Source organism: Macaca fascicularis, chromosome 8 (assembly GCF_037993035.2).
Source record: "Macaca fascicularis isolate 582-1 chromosome 8, T2T-MFA8v1.1".
NCBI classification, from domain to species: domain Eukaryota; kingdom Metazoa; phylum Chordata; class Mammalia; order Primates; family Cercopithecidae; genus Macaca; species Macaca fascicularis.
The window spans coordinates 90,853,282-90,869,783 of record NC_088382.1 but is presented as its reverse complement, the minus strand read 5'-3'; the positions used below and the strand labels follow the sequence as shown (position 1 = coordinate 90,869,783).

Sequence of the window (16,502 nt, the reverse complement as noted above, 5' to 3'; positions counted from 1 at the left end):
TACTCTTTGGCCTGTCTACATAGACTATTAGTATCCAAGTATCTTTCTAAAGCAGGACACTCATCTCAGAAAGTTTAAGCACTTTTCCTAGGTCACAGAGTCATAGCTGTGGGACTGAAAGTCAAGACCTTTCCTATCAAAATCCCATCCTACTCACACGTGGGAGAAGCCATATTCCAAATGGCCCTCAGACCTGATCCTCAAGCATATTTTGTCTGCCCACTTAGTGCTGGGCAGTAGATTATTCACATTAGCAGTATATATTTAGACATTGTGAGATAATAAAAATCCAGGCTTCTAGCTTCTCAGGAAAAATAAGAAAATCTGCCAACACTGGGTTTACATTCTAAATTCTCCCAAAGGAGTTAGATATAGGATGTTTAGGGACTGCCTCTTTAATTGAGGTTGTTTGCCTCTGTCCTTACAACTCCTTACCCAGAAACCACAGCCAACCATCAGCTGGTTTTTATTGTGCAACACTGTTGTTTTTCTTAGAGGAAATGCCTCTGCCCACCTCACACCAAATCATGGCTTTTACGTTTTACCTTTTATCTTGGCAATTTGGGGGGTTGTATTCTTCCTGATTATAAACTACTTAAAGTTATATTTCTGAAAATCTCCATTATTAGTGGATTTGCAGTTATTAAACTCAAGACTCCCATAGAATTGAAGGTGCTGAAATCACTAGTCCGTTGATGAAGACTAGTCACTAAAACAAAATAGGCATACAGGAAATAGAATATGTCTCCTTCAATATTTCTTAAATTAGAAATTATGAGTATTGCACAGTCACTCTGTTTATTGCTACAATTGCTTTAACATTCCTTTCTAGAGACTTTCTAGTAGTTTATCTGGAGATTCAATGAGGTGCTTATAAATTGATTTTGTGCCAGGTGCAGTGGCTCATGCCTATAATCCCAGCACTTTGGGAGGCCTTGATGGGAGGATCACTTGAGCCCAGGAGTTTGAGACCAGCCTGGGCAAGATGGCAAAACTCAACCTCTACAGAAAATTTTAAAAATTATCCGGGCATGGTGGTATGTGCCTATAGTCCCAGCTACTTGGGAGGCTGAAGTGGGAGAATCACTTGAACCTGGGAGGTTGAGGCTACAGTGAGCCATGGTCGTGCCACTGTACTCTAGCCTGAGCAACAGAGCGAGACCCTGTCTCAAAGTAAACAAATAAATAAATAAATAAGTGAAATAAATTGATTTTGCTTCTTGGCATGTGATATGCATAATAATAATAAATATTTCTTCTCTGTCTGGCTTTCTACTGAAGTATTTTCAGTTCTACAGTTCAAGGCCCCTCCACCCTTGTTGGCCTTTCTCTTAAGGGGCCCAACTCTGAGTGTCTCTCCTGAGTCTCATATGCTCAGTGTGAAATAGTTGACCAAGTAGGAAATGGAAGTAAAGAATTTCGCAGAAGGGGAATTTGCCATGAGGGAAGGGTTAATAAGTTATTCCTGTTGATAGTCTTTGTAGTGCCTAGCACATTCTCATTACAGAGTAGACGCCCAGAAGTGAAATGATTATGTTTGACGTTGAACTCCTAAGTAATTCATATTGTCTGAGGATAATAATCCTGCAAATTATATTACAGTCAGAAGTGTTTTTGTTTTTTTCTTTCCAATCGAGGAGTAGATACTGGAGGCTGCCTTGTTTGCGTGAGTGGTGTTGGGATGACCTTCCAGGCTGGGCATGTGATTCCTGAAGAAGTGGCTACTTGTTGGCTCCCGTATGAATGCAGAAACTAGTGTTTGAGCTGATAGAAAGTAAGAGGGGGGAATCAGGGAATGGAGAGGCTGCTTGGGATGGAATCTGTAGACTCTTCCTGTCCGACCTCTGGTTGCTAATCTGTGTTATCGTTACTTGAAGGGGAGGCCTGCGAAGGTTGAGTCCTGGCTAGGATTTCACCAGACCAGGAGATCAGTGACTTCTTAGCTTATAATTCCACTGTAGGTGGAACTCTAGCATTTGCAGGCAAGATGGAAGATAAGGAAGTGGGTGAAGGGGTGAAAAATGAAATAAATATTGAATAAAGCATCTGTACTCTAGAACCAGACCGTGTGTTTTTAGTTTCTGCCTCACTCTGCCATACTACTGTGTAACCTTGAGCAAATAAGTGATTTTTGAATGCTTCAGTTTCCTCGTGTGTGAAATGGGAATAATAATAGTGTTTCCCTCCTAGTGTAAACAGCCAGTAAGTAGCAGCATCTCTGCACTGGACAATTTTTTTTTTTTTTTTTTTTTTTTTGTCAATTGCTCTTTTTATTCTGTACCTACAATGTCATCTAAATAGCCTGTCCCTTAGTGTATGGAGTCAGGAGCCTAAGAAGAAATTTCGAGAAAATAAGGAAGGATAAAGGAATAATAAGCAAGGATAAAGGATTGCCTGCATTTGAGATCCTTGTCAATGTGTGTTTTCTCCAAAGAAAATGTGTCTGTTTTCCAAAGAAACTTAGATGTTCCTCTTTGGAGAACCTGTCCTGTTTCCAACCTTAGATGATTTTTCAGGTTCAGTCTGTGTGCTAAACCCAAATCTTCTCATTTCCAAAGTATATCTGTTTATGACTTATAATATGTTAGGAAGGTATTTTGCCCTGGTGAAGAAGGCCTTAGTTCTTATCCCTACTTAACTAAGGGATAGAGAAGAAAAACCTTCAAATTTCAATGAAATTGATTGACCTCAATTCTTTCTAGATATTTGTCTACCAAATGTCTTTAGTAGTAGGTTTTAATACTTTTGCAGCTGATTTTATTAAACACATTAAAAGTTTAAGCCCACTTAACTCAATAAATAAGTATATGAAAAATCACATACAACTAAGTACTTCAAACCCAGAAACTCTGGCACTGAAGAAGATAAATTAGCGGACACATTCTATGTACTTTCCTACTTCTGTACCTCAAGACATTTGCTGAGTACATTTATAACAATGATCATGTCAGAAATAATACATGGATTTTTATTGATCCATTTCATTTACGTGGGTTTGATCCCAAATGATAGGATGATGTTCTCTTATGAAGGTCATGCCTTGAGGGAGAGGAGAGTGGCTTTTAAGTAAGCCTGTCCCGTTCTCACTCTCTTTGATAGGGTGGTCTCTCCCAGGGTTTATTTAGGAAGTGATGGAACACAGGTCAGTCTGTCCTTGTCTCTAACCAATCTGAACATTTCACTTTTAGCAAAATTTTCATATTATTTTCAATCCATTACTCCACATCTTGTGTTATTTATTTGGTTAATCTTTGCTGGTTTTAAGGCATATCTTCTTCAAGACAGCGTTTTTCTTTTATATCCAACAAATTCCTTTCAGATTTCTAAATGTTAAAAAAAAAAACTTAGTTGTGGACAAAAGTACAGCCAATCTCTTTACACCTGAAGAAATTAATGTTTTTTCCATAAAAGTTATATGTTAGGAGGGTGACAATTAGTATTCAAATGTGAGTGAGGAAAAGAATAAAGACTGAGGCAAACAAATATTACCATTATTGCAGTGTTCCCTGCAATCTGTGGGTTGTTATTTATTTACAGCTTTGTTCCCATAGGCCCACAGAAGAGAAATGCAAGGAGGAGTACTCCTGAAGGAGAAGAGGCTGTAGAAGGTTGCAATAGAGAGCAACAAACCCAGGTCAAGGTATGGAAGGGCTTACAAATCACTTAGCCTGTCTGGGTCCCAAACTTTCTCAACTCTAAAATGAAGCAGTTGACCTTGATGGTTCTCTAGTTGGTGCCTCTTAGACTTTAATGTACATCCTGTTAAATGTGCAGATTCTGACTCAGTAGGTCTGGAGCGAGGTCCAGGGTTTGCCTTTCTAATGAGTTCCTGGGTGGTGCCAATGCTGCTGGTCTGCAGATCACACACTGTTTAGCAAGCTCTGCACAATTTCTAAGCTCAAGCTTCCATTAACTGTACGATTCTATGAACGTGCAGTCGGCTGACATTTTAGAAAAGACAGGAAGGTTTCATGAAACATGCCTACCATGGTATTAAGCATTCTTATTCTTCATAATCATCTTCATCAAAAACTCTTTAAGTGCCTAATTATGCATAACAGCTTCCCATGCTTTACAGAAGAACTAAGTAGATTTGGTCTTTGCCTTATCAGACTTGACAACCTAAGACAGAGAAATATGCCTAGAGACAATAATAAATATTGAGGCGGTAATAAATATTGAATAATAAATGTTCACCCAGATATAGAACACAATAAAATTTTTAAAAAGTATGTACTTAGCATGGGCCCTAGGATATTTATTTTCTTACAGCTTGTCTTCCTTTCAAAATCTGAGGAACCAAAGAAGTTGCCCTATAATTTTTACATAAAAGCAAGAGATTTCCCTTTCTCTTTTGCAGATGGGGGTTGGAAATGGGAAGATCAGTTTCTCAGGCTACTTTTAATGTTGTTGTTTGCTCTGTTTTGGCCTCACTGACTTAAAAAGAAATATTTTATTAGCCCTGAACGCCTAACCCTGATTACCATATGCAGATGCCTTGGCTAGACTTTGTGCCGCTCAGCACTGTGTGTGTACACGGGTTTATTAAATTAACCTCAGCTCCTCCTACCCAAGAACCGCAGGCCCATCTAGTCACCCCCACACCATCCTTGGGAAGCAAAGGAGGCAGAGCTGGACATTGTTGTCTCTGAATCATGGGCTGTTAGGTGATGCTGAGAAGGAAACTGGTGTGTCCAAAGCCTTGTGATAATTCACATGGGAAGCTGTGGATTTGGTTCTGTTTCTTCTGTACACATTTGCATTTGCCGAACTGACCTGAGGACTTGATCTACCTTGGTGTGGGAAAGGATCAGATGAGAGGTCATTGCTGGCATTTTCTCCTGACAGCAAAACAGGTTCTGTTCCTGGAGGCCAGGTCACCAACCAACAGGGATTGTGTTCAGGTACCATGGTGATGAGCCAGTTTGTTATAACTGTACCGCAGGTTAGCAGAGTGATGCCAAGATGGCTCATTTCATTGATTGTTGTAGCTTAGCAAGAGCTACACGAATTTTCACAGATCTAGAAAATGGTCACATCTAAGCAAGGGTCTCTGTATCAGATATTTACCAATAGTGAGATTAGAGACCCTTGTTTACACCTTCTCAACTTAAGTAGGCACATGTAATATTTAGTAATGACTATGTGTATGCTCAGAGATGTGGGAATGTGGAGGGAGCTGTGTGTGCCACACTCTTGGGCTTTAGCTGTGTGTTATCCTGTGTATGTGCATGAGGAGTCGCTGTGGAATCAGGTGCACTTGGGTTTGAAACTTGGCTCCACCACTCACTGGCTGTGTCATTTCACATTTCTAGGCCTCAGTTTCCCCATCTGTAGGACCAGCATAACAATAGTATGAATCCCATAGAATTCTTGTGAGCATTAAATAAGATGAGGATGTATGGAATATATAGCATGGTGTCTGCAAATAGTACTTGATGATTATTAGTAATTGTAGTTAAACTCATACGTGACAGCATCTGAAATCATTTGTCTTGAAAGAAGCTAAAGATTCTAAATTATTTCACATGCAAGTGTTTGTACAGGAGGTTGTGTCTGGGTTCATGAAAATATCACACTCTTTTTATTAGGAGTAAAGATTGTAAGGAGGCAAAGCCTCCATTAGCTAGACTCAACCTCTTCTTTCACTCTAATGTCATATACAACTGTTTTCTCTTTTTTATAAAATTATAAAGAGGCAAGTCAGTCTACTCATACTAGAAGATACAAAACCCTGAATAATTATTATAGCAGGAAGCTAAACTTCTAAAAAGCCACAAATGGCAATACTATACATTTTGCATTAGTGTCTTGGAATAGATCTGTATGGGCACATGGAATTACACAGGCTGAATTGGGGACACTAAGTATCTGGTTGCCTTCTCGCAGGCAAACTGGAGTGGAGATGGGTACCTGGTTGCAGGAAGTAAGGAGGTCTCTTTTGCCTACAGACAGGGAGGGAAAGCTAACCAACATTTGGAGGAGCAGCGTTCTTTGGGAAATTGAATTTCAAGCCCGCTAACCATATCATAAGACTGCAAGGCCTGGCAGAACAAGAGCATCAGGCAGCTGGATGGAAACCCAAGAAACCAAAATGAACAATTTAAAGTGGAGCTGTTTGAAGGGGAAACAGAGCCCCAGGGAATTTCCTAACCTCAGAATGCTATTCACTAGCCCTTTTTTATAGGGTGTCTGTGGCTTCTGGTTGCCTGCAAATTGAGCCAGCATGGTGCAGATGTGACAGTGGTTTAAGGCTGTTTTTCCCCGAATTTAGTGTGAATCACCTGGGGATCTTATTAGAATGCAGAGTCTGACTCAGTAGATCTGAGGTAGGATCTGAGATTCTGCCATTTTTAACAAGTCCCCAGATATTGCAGAAGCTGCTGGTCCTGGGGCCATACTTTAAGTAGCAAGCGCCTAATCCACTCTCTCCCCAACCATTCCATCCTCTGATCACCACCTTCTGTCTCCTATCCTCTGTACCTTAACTCCAACCATTCATGGCCCACCAGTACTCACCATCCAGTGATCCCACTAATTTTCATTGTCTGTCACCTCTCCAGTTCTCCTTTCCTAGTTATCTAGCTTAGATTCCATGATCTCGTGTTATAATTATTCTTTTGCATCCACCCTCAGGTTCTTTGCTGCTCCCTCTTTCGTCATGATCCTCACTGGCAAAACCCCGACCCTGCGTAACACAGCTCTCTCCCCATGCCACATCTTCACCTACACTGGTGAGTGCGGCTGAAGGAGCACACGTCACTGTGCACACAGGTTCCACTTTCATCTCAGCGGGTCCCTGTGCTGCTATTCTGTTTACTCTTCCCCTTTTCTGGATCATCTTCTTGTGCCCTCTCCTCAAACCTCAAATACCTCCCTCTCCATCCTCATTCTCAGCTGGTAATCTTGCTACCTTCCCTGGATCACATGTCTGCACGTGTGCCCACACCTGGCCGGTGCTCTCCTGCAGTGGGCATGGAAGCACCAGGCGTGCTGTAGCTCTCTGAGGGGTGCCCAAGGTGGGCACATGGAGGGGCCAGTGGAACCAGCCCCTTCTGACCTGCCTCACCCCAACCTTCAGGTCTGTGCTCAACCAACATTTTCTCAGTGATGCCTTTCCTGACTCCCCAACTCAAAGCAGTGCCCACTCCCCAGGCAGTTGCTACCCCCATAGCGCCTCTGTGGTTTTCTTCAGTGATGATCACAGCTGTTCTGCTAGATGGTGGGTTTGTTTCCCACCTCCACTAGAAAGGGACGTGAAGGACCTCTTCAAGGAGAACTACAAACCACTGCTCAGTGAAATAAAAGAGGACACAAACAAATGGAAGAACATTCCATGCTCATGGATAGGAAGAATCAATATTGTGAAAATGGCCATACCGCCCAAGGTAATTTATAGATTCAGTGCCATCCCTATCAAGCTACAAATGACTTTCTTCACAGAATTGGAAAAAACTACTTTAAAGTTCATATGAAACCAAAAAAGAGCCCACATTGCCAAGACAATCCTAAGCCAAAAGAACAAAGCTGGAGGCATCATGCAGCCTGACTTCAAACTATGCTACAAGGCTACGGTAACCAAAACAGCATGGTACTGGTATCAAAACAGAGATATAGACTGATGGAACAGAACAGAGCCCTCAGAATTAATACCACACATCTGTAACCATCTGATCTTTGACAAACCTGACAAAAACAAGAAACGGGGAAAGGATTCCCTATTTAATAAATGGTGCTGGGAAAACTGGCTAGCCATATGAAGAAAGCTGAAACTGGATCCCTTCCTTACACCTTATACAAAAATTAATTCAAGACGGATTAGAGACTTAAATGTTAGACCTAAAATCATAAAAACCCTAGAAGAAAACCTAGGCAATACCATTCAGAACATAGGCATGCACAAGGACTTCATGTCTAAAACACCAAAAGCAATGGCAACAAAAGCCAAAATTGACAAATGGGATCTAATTAAACTAAAGATCTTCTGCACTGCAAAAAAAACACTACCATCAGAGTGAACAGGCAACCTACAGAATGGGAGAAAATTTTTGCAATCTACCCATCTGACAAAGGGCTAATATCCAGAAACTACATAGAGCTTTAATAAATTTACAAGAAAAAAATCAAACAACCCCATCAAAATGTGGGCAAAGGATATGAACAGACACTTCTCAAAAGAAGACATTTATGCAGCCAACAGATGCATGAAAAAATGCTCATCATCACTGGCCATCAGAAAAATGCAAATGAAAACCACAATGAGATACCATCTCACACCAGTTAGAATGGCAATCATTAAAAAGTCAGGAAACAACAGGTCCTGGAGAGGATATGAAGAAATAGGAACTGTTTTTTACACTGTTGGTGGGACTGTAAACTAGTTCAGCCATTGTGGAAGAGAGCGTGGCGATTCCTCAAGGGTCTAGAACTAGAAATACTATTTGACCCAGCCATCCCATTACTGTGTATATACCCAAAGGATTATAAATCATGCTGCTATAAAGACACATGCACACATATGTTTATTGTGGTACTATTCACAATAGCAAGGACTTGGAACCAACCCAGATGTCCATCAATGATAGACTGAATTAAGAAAATGTGGCACATATACACCATGGAATACTATGCAGTCATAAAAAAGGATGAGTTCAAGTCCTTTGTAGGGACATGGATGAAGCTGGAAACCATCATTCTGAGCAAACTCACAAGGACAGAAAACCAAACACCACATGTTTTCACTGATAGGTGGGAATTGAACAATGAGTACACTTGGACACAGGATGGGGAACATCACACACCAGGGCCTGTCGTGGGGTGGGAGAATGGGGGAGGGATAACATTAGGAGATAAACCTAATGTAAATGATGAGTTAATGGGTGCAGCACACCAACATGGCACATATGTTGTACACATGTGTTGTACACATATGTTGTATACATATGTTGTATACATATGTTGTATACATATGTTGTACACATATGCTGTATACATATGTTGTATACATATGTTGTATACATATGTTGTATACATATGTAACAAACCTGCACTTTGTGCACATGTACCCTAGAACTTAAAGTGTAATAATAATAAGAAAAGAAAGAAAATGTGCTGATCATTCTCAAGGAGTCAGGTGTTCAGTCTACTGAAAGTGAAGGAAAGGCATATCTAGCAATACTTTTTATTTTGTTGTGAAGAGTTCTGCTTTTAATAACATTGTCAGCATGCACTAAATCATTGCTTCTCAAGGTTTAGAGCTGCTGTGACGCAGAGAAAAGCACAGGGTGTTTTGTGCTTATTGAATAAGATAGCTGACCTCATGCAGGGCCAAGAATACAACAGATGCTTTTTACATACACCCACTCCCTCATCTATGCCTTTTCCAGTGGTCCCCATCCACATTACTGTTTTTCTGCATGATATGAAAGTTAAGATATAAATATGAGAGTATGTGAGTGTGTGTTTCTGTTTAAGAGATGCCGTAGCTCTGTCGCCCAGACTGGAGTGTAGTGGTACAACATAGCTCACTGCAGCCTCCAAATCCTGGGGTCAAGCAATCCTGCCACTTCAGCCTCCTCAGGAGCTGGCATTATAGGTGTGAGCCACTATGCTCAGATTATTGTGTTTTAATAAGTCATCATTCATTTTAGACCAGTGATTTTCAACTTGGGAATGATTTTGCTCCTAAGGGGACATTTGTTGAAGTCTGGAGACATTTTTGTTTATTACAACTCAGGGCAGGAAATGCTAGCCCCTCAAAACAAAGAATTCTCTAGCCCCAAATGTCAGCAAGGGCAAGGTTGAAAGTCCTGTTTTAGAGCATGTACTTTACATTGGTGTTTATAGTTATTTCCTCATTGGATTCTAAATAAAGGAAGGAGAGGACTGAGAAGGATGTGACCGGCTGAAGACACAGTGGAACAGGAGGTTGGAACAAGTTGGAGGACCCACCTTTCAGGTGCCAGGATTCACCCACTCTTTACAAGCACACTGCAGTTTCCAGCTTAAAAACAAGTGCTCTATTAGATATACTCACTAGCAAAACCCCAACCCTGTATAACCCAGCTCTCTCCCCATGCCACGTCTTCACCTACACTGGTGAGCGCGGCTGAAGGAGCACACATCTCAGTGGGTCCCTGTGCCCCTAGTCTATTCACTCTTCTATATTGGTTGGTTAGCCTCTAAAACAGACAGGGTGGCAGAGGCATGGAGGACTCAGGAGGGCAGTGAGGATGATGAGATGACACTGGAAAGGCTGGGCACTATGAAAGGGAGATTGCCACAATGCCAGGGGTTTGGGTTTTATCACAAGGGATGGTTGGAGAATAAGCACGAATGGTGCCCTCCAGAGCCAAACTATCCTACTCTTTTCTGTACTGTAATCACAACCTGTTCATACTCCTCTTATCCCTTGTGTCTCTCTGTATTGTGCTACTTACTTGTAACTTGGGCTCCTGAACTGGGCCTTATTATCTTTGCCTTTGTGTGCCCCTTGTGTATAGCACAGAGATTTATCAGTGAGTGTTTATTAAACAGATTTGGCAGTGTTTTAGACACCACTAGCAGCCTCTCAAAATAATTTTCTCCACTTTTGAACATTTGGGTACTATTTGGGTACTATTCCCAAATACTTGTTTCCAATGCAGTTGTTTAGAGCTTGAAATGCATCCTCCTGGTTTTATAAATGATAGGTTTTCAGACTGGTGAGGAAATGTCCCGGCACCCACAGTGTTGCTGAGCCATAGTGCTTAGTAGCTCAGGATGGGGGATTTCCCAGCAAAAGTCCAAGAGAAGAGAGTGTCCATTGCCTTTCTTTGTTGCATGTGGACTCGGCAAATGTGTTCTTTACTATTCTACTGCCTCTCTGGCATGGAACCTCCTCTCGCCTTCTGCTGCGCTTTTCTCTTTTCTCATATTCAAGTGGCTTTTAGACTACATGGGTTAAGAGTCTGGGGGTTCCTGTGTTGCTGGACACTGTGGAGTCTGACACTGGAGCTCAGGGAGGAATTACCACCTTGCTTGTTGTCGGCTTGACTCTTTGGTCTTTCAAATGTTGTTTTGCTTTTCATTTCTTCTAAGAAATAGCTTTCTTTTCTCTTTTAAACTTTACCAAAAAAGAGAAGAGGGGAGAGGAGGCACCGATTTCCCTCAGTGGATATTTCTCTAGAGAAAATTCAGTCTTGTTATTAGGTTCATTCTTTAACTACCCATGCTTTTTACTTCCACTTAGCATATTTTCAGATGTCTACTTAGATACACAGTTCTACAAAAACAGAATTTTCGATTTGAGATTACATTCCTCAAACTCAAATCACACTTATTCTTGGAGAAGTGATCTTTATAAGTGATAGTTTTATTTTTAAGCATAAGAAGCCATGTTAACAAAAATACAGCATATTTCAAGATGAAGACATTAAATAATATAGCTAAATATAACAATTATCACATGTCTGCACACAATTTGGTTTCACCTTTTTTTTTTTTTTTTTTTTGCTGAAAAGACTGTCATCTTCTTGAGGCATGCAACCAGTTTTGTTTTTGCTTAATCCATGTACATTGCACATGGGCTCTAGAGGTCTGTGTTTGAGGTGTGCAGGTGCAGTGCTGTTGATAAACCCTAGTTACTGTTATCATTGGTGCAAATGAGTTAGAAGGCAGCAATGATTAAAACGAAGTATGGACATAATTTATTACTACATGCTATTAATGCCATCATTTTTACTTTTCTGCATGTAGAAAATTAGGAATAACATATAGGTCTGGGATTTTAAGAGCAAGTTTTAGCTTTTGCTTTTTAACATTCTTTTATTATAGTATTAAAGCAGTAAAGGCTAATTAAATCATCATTTTTCAGTTGCTTACTATTGGCCAAATCTTAAATAAGTAAATGACAAGATGATCATTTTACCCTTAACTGTTGCAGTTTTAATCCAGTTCCGAATTTTGAAATTGTTTTCTCTTGTGTTTCTTTTCCAGAAAACACGAGGTTGTTCTCCTATTTCAGCAGTTGGCCGCAACTTCATTGCTGGGAAACGGTGATTTCAAAGTATTTATTTATCTGGTTTATTCTACATTATTACTCATTCAAACTGGCTTTTAGTTTAACTTTGCATGCATCAGTTGTTGATTTGGAGACTCTGTTTGGGTTAACTCTACAGACACACAGCTTCTAAGCTGAAAAACGTCCAGGGTATGAGCTAGTCTGATTTGAATTTAGCACCTTAGGTCTTCTGCAATAGAAACGAAGACGCCAGTGGGTATACTTCCTACAACATGGTGTTTCCGTTTGATTGGTGGTAAGCCCATCCGTGGCTGAGCTTTGTAAAGCCTCTGTGAAGTTGGGCTAAATGCCTACTCTGTCTCAATCTCTTTCCTCATCTTTGAGACAGGGATAATAATTGGATAGTCTCATAGGCTTGATAGAGAGATTAATAGGATACACAGTGCTCACTGCCACCACTACCAAAAAGATATGAGACTCTGTTTTTGGTTATCATTATTCATGGTATTAATAATCTCATTTTGTGCTGATGATAAAGTTATGTTAATAATTCCTTAATGACCTTGGGTCATCTTCTGTGAACAGACCAAATGCAGAAAAAACCATTCAGACTAAATGAACAGGTTAACACAAAGACATTCTGTATTTTATTTTAGGAATTAGTTTACTACAATGATTATTAGTTTTTATAATGAATCCTGGACTTCGAAGCACTATGTCCACCCATTTGAAAGATTTATTTTACAAACCTCTAGAGTTGTGGCCTGCCCGACTCATATTCATTTTAAATCATTATCCAGTTCCTATATGGCCTGGAAAGGAATTCATCTGGTCTAAGTTTTCCCCATCTTTTCACCAAAGGAATCTTGTAAAGTAGGCCACTGTCTTTTAATTAAATCTTTGCTTCAACTTACTGAGAAATTCCTTCTCTTGCCAGAGTAACCCTTTCCTCTTAGGAGAGCAGGGAGCTATTTCAGGGTTATTTTGGTTCCCCTCTGAGGCCACAGTCTTTCTAAACATAACTGCAGATCCTGGAAATCAGCCTGCCTTTTGTTAGTTAACTTAGGCTAAAGAATCAGTACATTAAGACCTTTGATTATCCACACTCTAAAAACGCCTTCCTCTGATCTCCTAATATTTGACAAGAATCTCGATTCAGGGATTAGACATTTTCTCTAATGCATTTCTATTTCCACTAGAGCTGCTCGCCTTACACACATTATTATGGCCTGAAATGTAGAGCATTTTCCAGTTGGGGGTAATTAAGATTTAACTCAAGAATCGATATATTTTAGAATAGGCATCACATGCTTCTGTAGTAGAATCGCATTCCTCCCAATTTCTGGAAAGCATTGTGTGGTACTTTTTTGTACGTGGCTGACTTCTTGAGTTTTACTCCATCTGACCCTCCTATAGAAGCTAAGCTTGAGGGCAACGTTTATATTTTATTTTAGTACCTACAACATCTAATAAATGCCTGGAGCATAGTAACACACCGTGGATGCTCTAATTTATTTAAATGAATATATCTCTGACACTGTAATAAAGAAGATAGAATTCATGAAAAGTAATTTATCTCCAGCTGTGCTTTTTTTTCTGACTAAATATAAGCATTCTTCTCAACAATGATGCTTTGCTTGTTATTTTTGCTACATTAAAGAAGAGCCACCAAAACCAATTTATGTCCCCTTTCCCTCTTCTGCTGAGATCAGAACTAACATGATGGCTACATTCTTTTGAAACTTGTAATTGTGTATCATTGCCAGAGTGGAAGTAGATTCAGACAGTATCCGCACCAAATTTAGTGGTAATAGTAGCGACTTTATGATGTTTTAATTTGAAATTCAAAATTTAAAATTGCCCCAACCCATTTTCGGGCTTCCAGTGTGCCTGTGCCTTGGAAATATATTTGAAACTTCCAGAGTTGTTCTTTCCAGTTATTAGAAGCATAAGCAAAGCAGGCTGGGTGTGGTGGCTCACACCTGTAATCCCAGCACTCTAGGAGGCCGAGGCGAGCAGATCACTTGAGGCCAGGAGTTCGAGACCAGCCTGGCCAACATGGTGAAACCCTGTATTTACTAAAAATATAAAAATTAGCTGTGCATGGTGTTGCACACCCATAATCCCAGCTACTTGGGGGGCTGAGGCACGAGAATTGCTTGAGCCCAGGAAGCAGAGGTTTCAATGAGCTAGGATTGCCCCCCAAAAAAGAGAAACACAAACAAAGAGAACACAGAATCAGCAACCATCCAGGGAGATGTGCACTCCTAAGCTGAATTAACAAATAAGTGTGTTTCTTGAGAGGCCAGAGTTAACACAATTAGTGATGAACTGCATCTTTGAGGAGCTAGGGGAAAATAATGGGATTCATTTTTAATTCAAACCAATTCTAAGCAAGAGCCTTGGCTTTCTGGAGTGGCTTTGTAATCAAAGGTTACCGCAGGGCTTGTCAGAACTTTTAACAACTGTCTCCACTGTGAAAATGGTCCTAAGTTGTAAGGTGATTGCAGAGCTGAGGAAATGATGACTCTAGACTCTAGCCAGCTTTTGTCTCGCATTTGATCTTTGGCTCACAAAGACGAGGTTAATTTCAGCATAAGCTGTTAGCTTTATTTTTTAAATCAGTCAATTTTAATAGCAGCCTGCTTATGCCCTGAAAAACATCCAAGAGCAGAAAGAAAGAGTTGGCCTGGAATATAAATAAGTGTTACAGTATAAATCTTAGCTGTCTCTAGGCCAGTAGTCAATAAAAATACTTTGCAGTCAGTCTAATTAATCTTTCATTTTCTTTTTGCTATCCTTCCTTGTGTTTATTGTGTGTGTGTGTTTTCTGAACTATAAAAGCATATACATAGTCACAATAGTTGGAAAATTTAATACTCTCAAGGAAGAAAAAAGTTTCCTTGTGAATCCATTACCCAAAGAGAACCATTGTTAGCATCTTGGCTGATATTTTTCCCTGAGAATTTTTCCCAACCAAACATCATAATTTTTACATTCCTCTTGGTTTTGTTTGCTTTTAGAGACAGGCTCTCACTCTGTTGCCCAGACTGGACATAGCTCACTGTTGCCTCAAACCCCTGAGCTCAAGAGATCCTCCTACCTCAATCTTCCAGGTAGCTAGGAGTACAGGCATATGCCACCATGCCTGGCTAGTTTTTTAATTTTTTGTAGAGATGGGGTGTCACCATGTTGCCCAGGCTGATCTCAAACTCCTGGGTTCAAGCGATCCTCCCACCTTGGCTTCCCAAAATGCTAGGATTGCAGGCATGAACCACCATGACCAGCCTCATATGTTTAAACTGCTTATGATGAAAAATTTTATACACACAGGAGAGAATCACTGAGTCCTTACATACTCACAGTCTAGATTCACAGAGTATCAGGATTTTGCCACCATGGCTTTACCTATCCCTTTTTTCTTTTTCTCTTTCTCTTTCCTCTTTTGAAATATCAACTAAGCTACTTTTAAGAGGAAAAGAGGACTCCTGATATTCTGAGGACTGTGGAAAGCAAGGATTTGCCTGCCAATTTCACATATTCTCACTCATCCTTTATTAGGAAGCAAAAAGTATGGTTTTACACTTCATATTGTATTGTACTTTGGGAATAAGCCGCCTTAAAGCTCAAGTCTATTGCATGCTAGATGGGTATTGATTTTTCCTCTTAAATCAATGTTTCCCTAGAGCATAGTTTTATTTATTCATAAAGCTAAGATGATGTCTGACAGGAGTTACAGCAGTGTAAATCTGTGGTGCAGGCACAATAAGAAGAGCTTTTGTAAGACTCAAAAATCCATGTTCTGATGCTAGAGGGTATCCTGATAAGCCTGAAAAAGTGCATTTGTGATGCTTCCAAGTGTAAAAGGCACATTTCAGCATATAGTTAAGTTTTACTCCTCTGTTTTCTATGCTATTTTGCAAATGGACCTAAATACATTGTGACTGAAGCCAGGCCATGATTGTGTCTGATGCACAACGGGTTGTTGGAACAGCAGGCTGGATAGAATCAAAGCTTCAGCTGCAATCTCTTGTTGACACCAAATGTCAGCTTGCTCCGGAAGGATGTAGTGGCCCTGTTGATCTGTCCCCTGTAATTCTGCTCCCTGGCCCAAAGGATGGGCACTTCTGCCCAAGGGGCGGTTAACGTGAGAGTGTTCACTTTGGGATACTTCATTCACTTTGGAATAACTCTGTGTACTTGTTGGTGTGTTATAGTACATGTAATAGCTCTCTGTATAGCTAGGCCATGTAAGTCAAGTGTAATCCTAAAAGGGTACTCCTTTTGTAGATAGATAGATAGATAGATAGATAGATAGATAGATAGATAGATAGATAGATAGATATACACACATACGTACACACACACATACATATATATACACACATATATATAATACATAGTTTATGCTGTTTTACAAGTGTTTATGGTATAAAAATTATTGTTAGATTTTTTTAACTTAAAGAAAATATGCCCTGACTTTTCCCTCAACATTAACTGC

The 16,502-nt window shown here is 40.1% G+C and overlaps 1 protein-coding gene across 7 annotated transcripts in view; it reads left to right on the top strand.

Annotated features, from left to right (window-relative positions):
* The window catches only part of PAG1 (phosphoprotein membrane anchor with glycosphingolipid microdomains 1), a 140,421-nt gene that overhangs the window by 30,411 nt on the left and 93,508 nt on the right, over positions 1 to 16,502 (top strand). For 3 of the 7 annotated variants that reach the window (XM_045398438.3, XM_065519398.2, XM_045398435.3), the window contains exon 2: positions 11,977 to 12,046. The exons of 2 other annotated variants lie outside the window; for them this stretch is intronic. The gene's annotated coding sequence lies outside the window, so the exon portion shown is untranslated. The remainder of the gene's footprint in view (positions 1 to 11,976; positions 12,047 to 16,502) is intronic. 2 more of the 7 variants (XM_005563616.4, XM_073999050.1) reach the window with 1 other exon arrangement.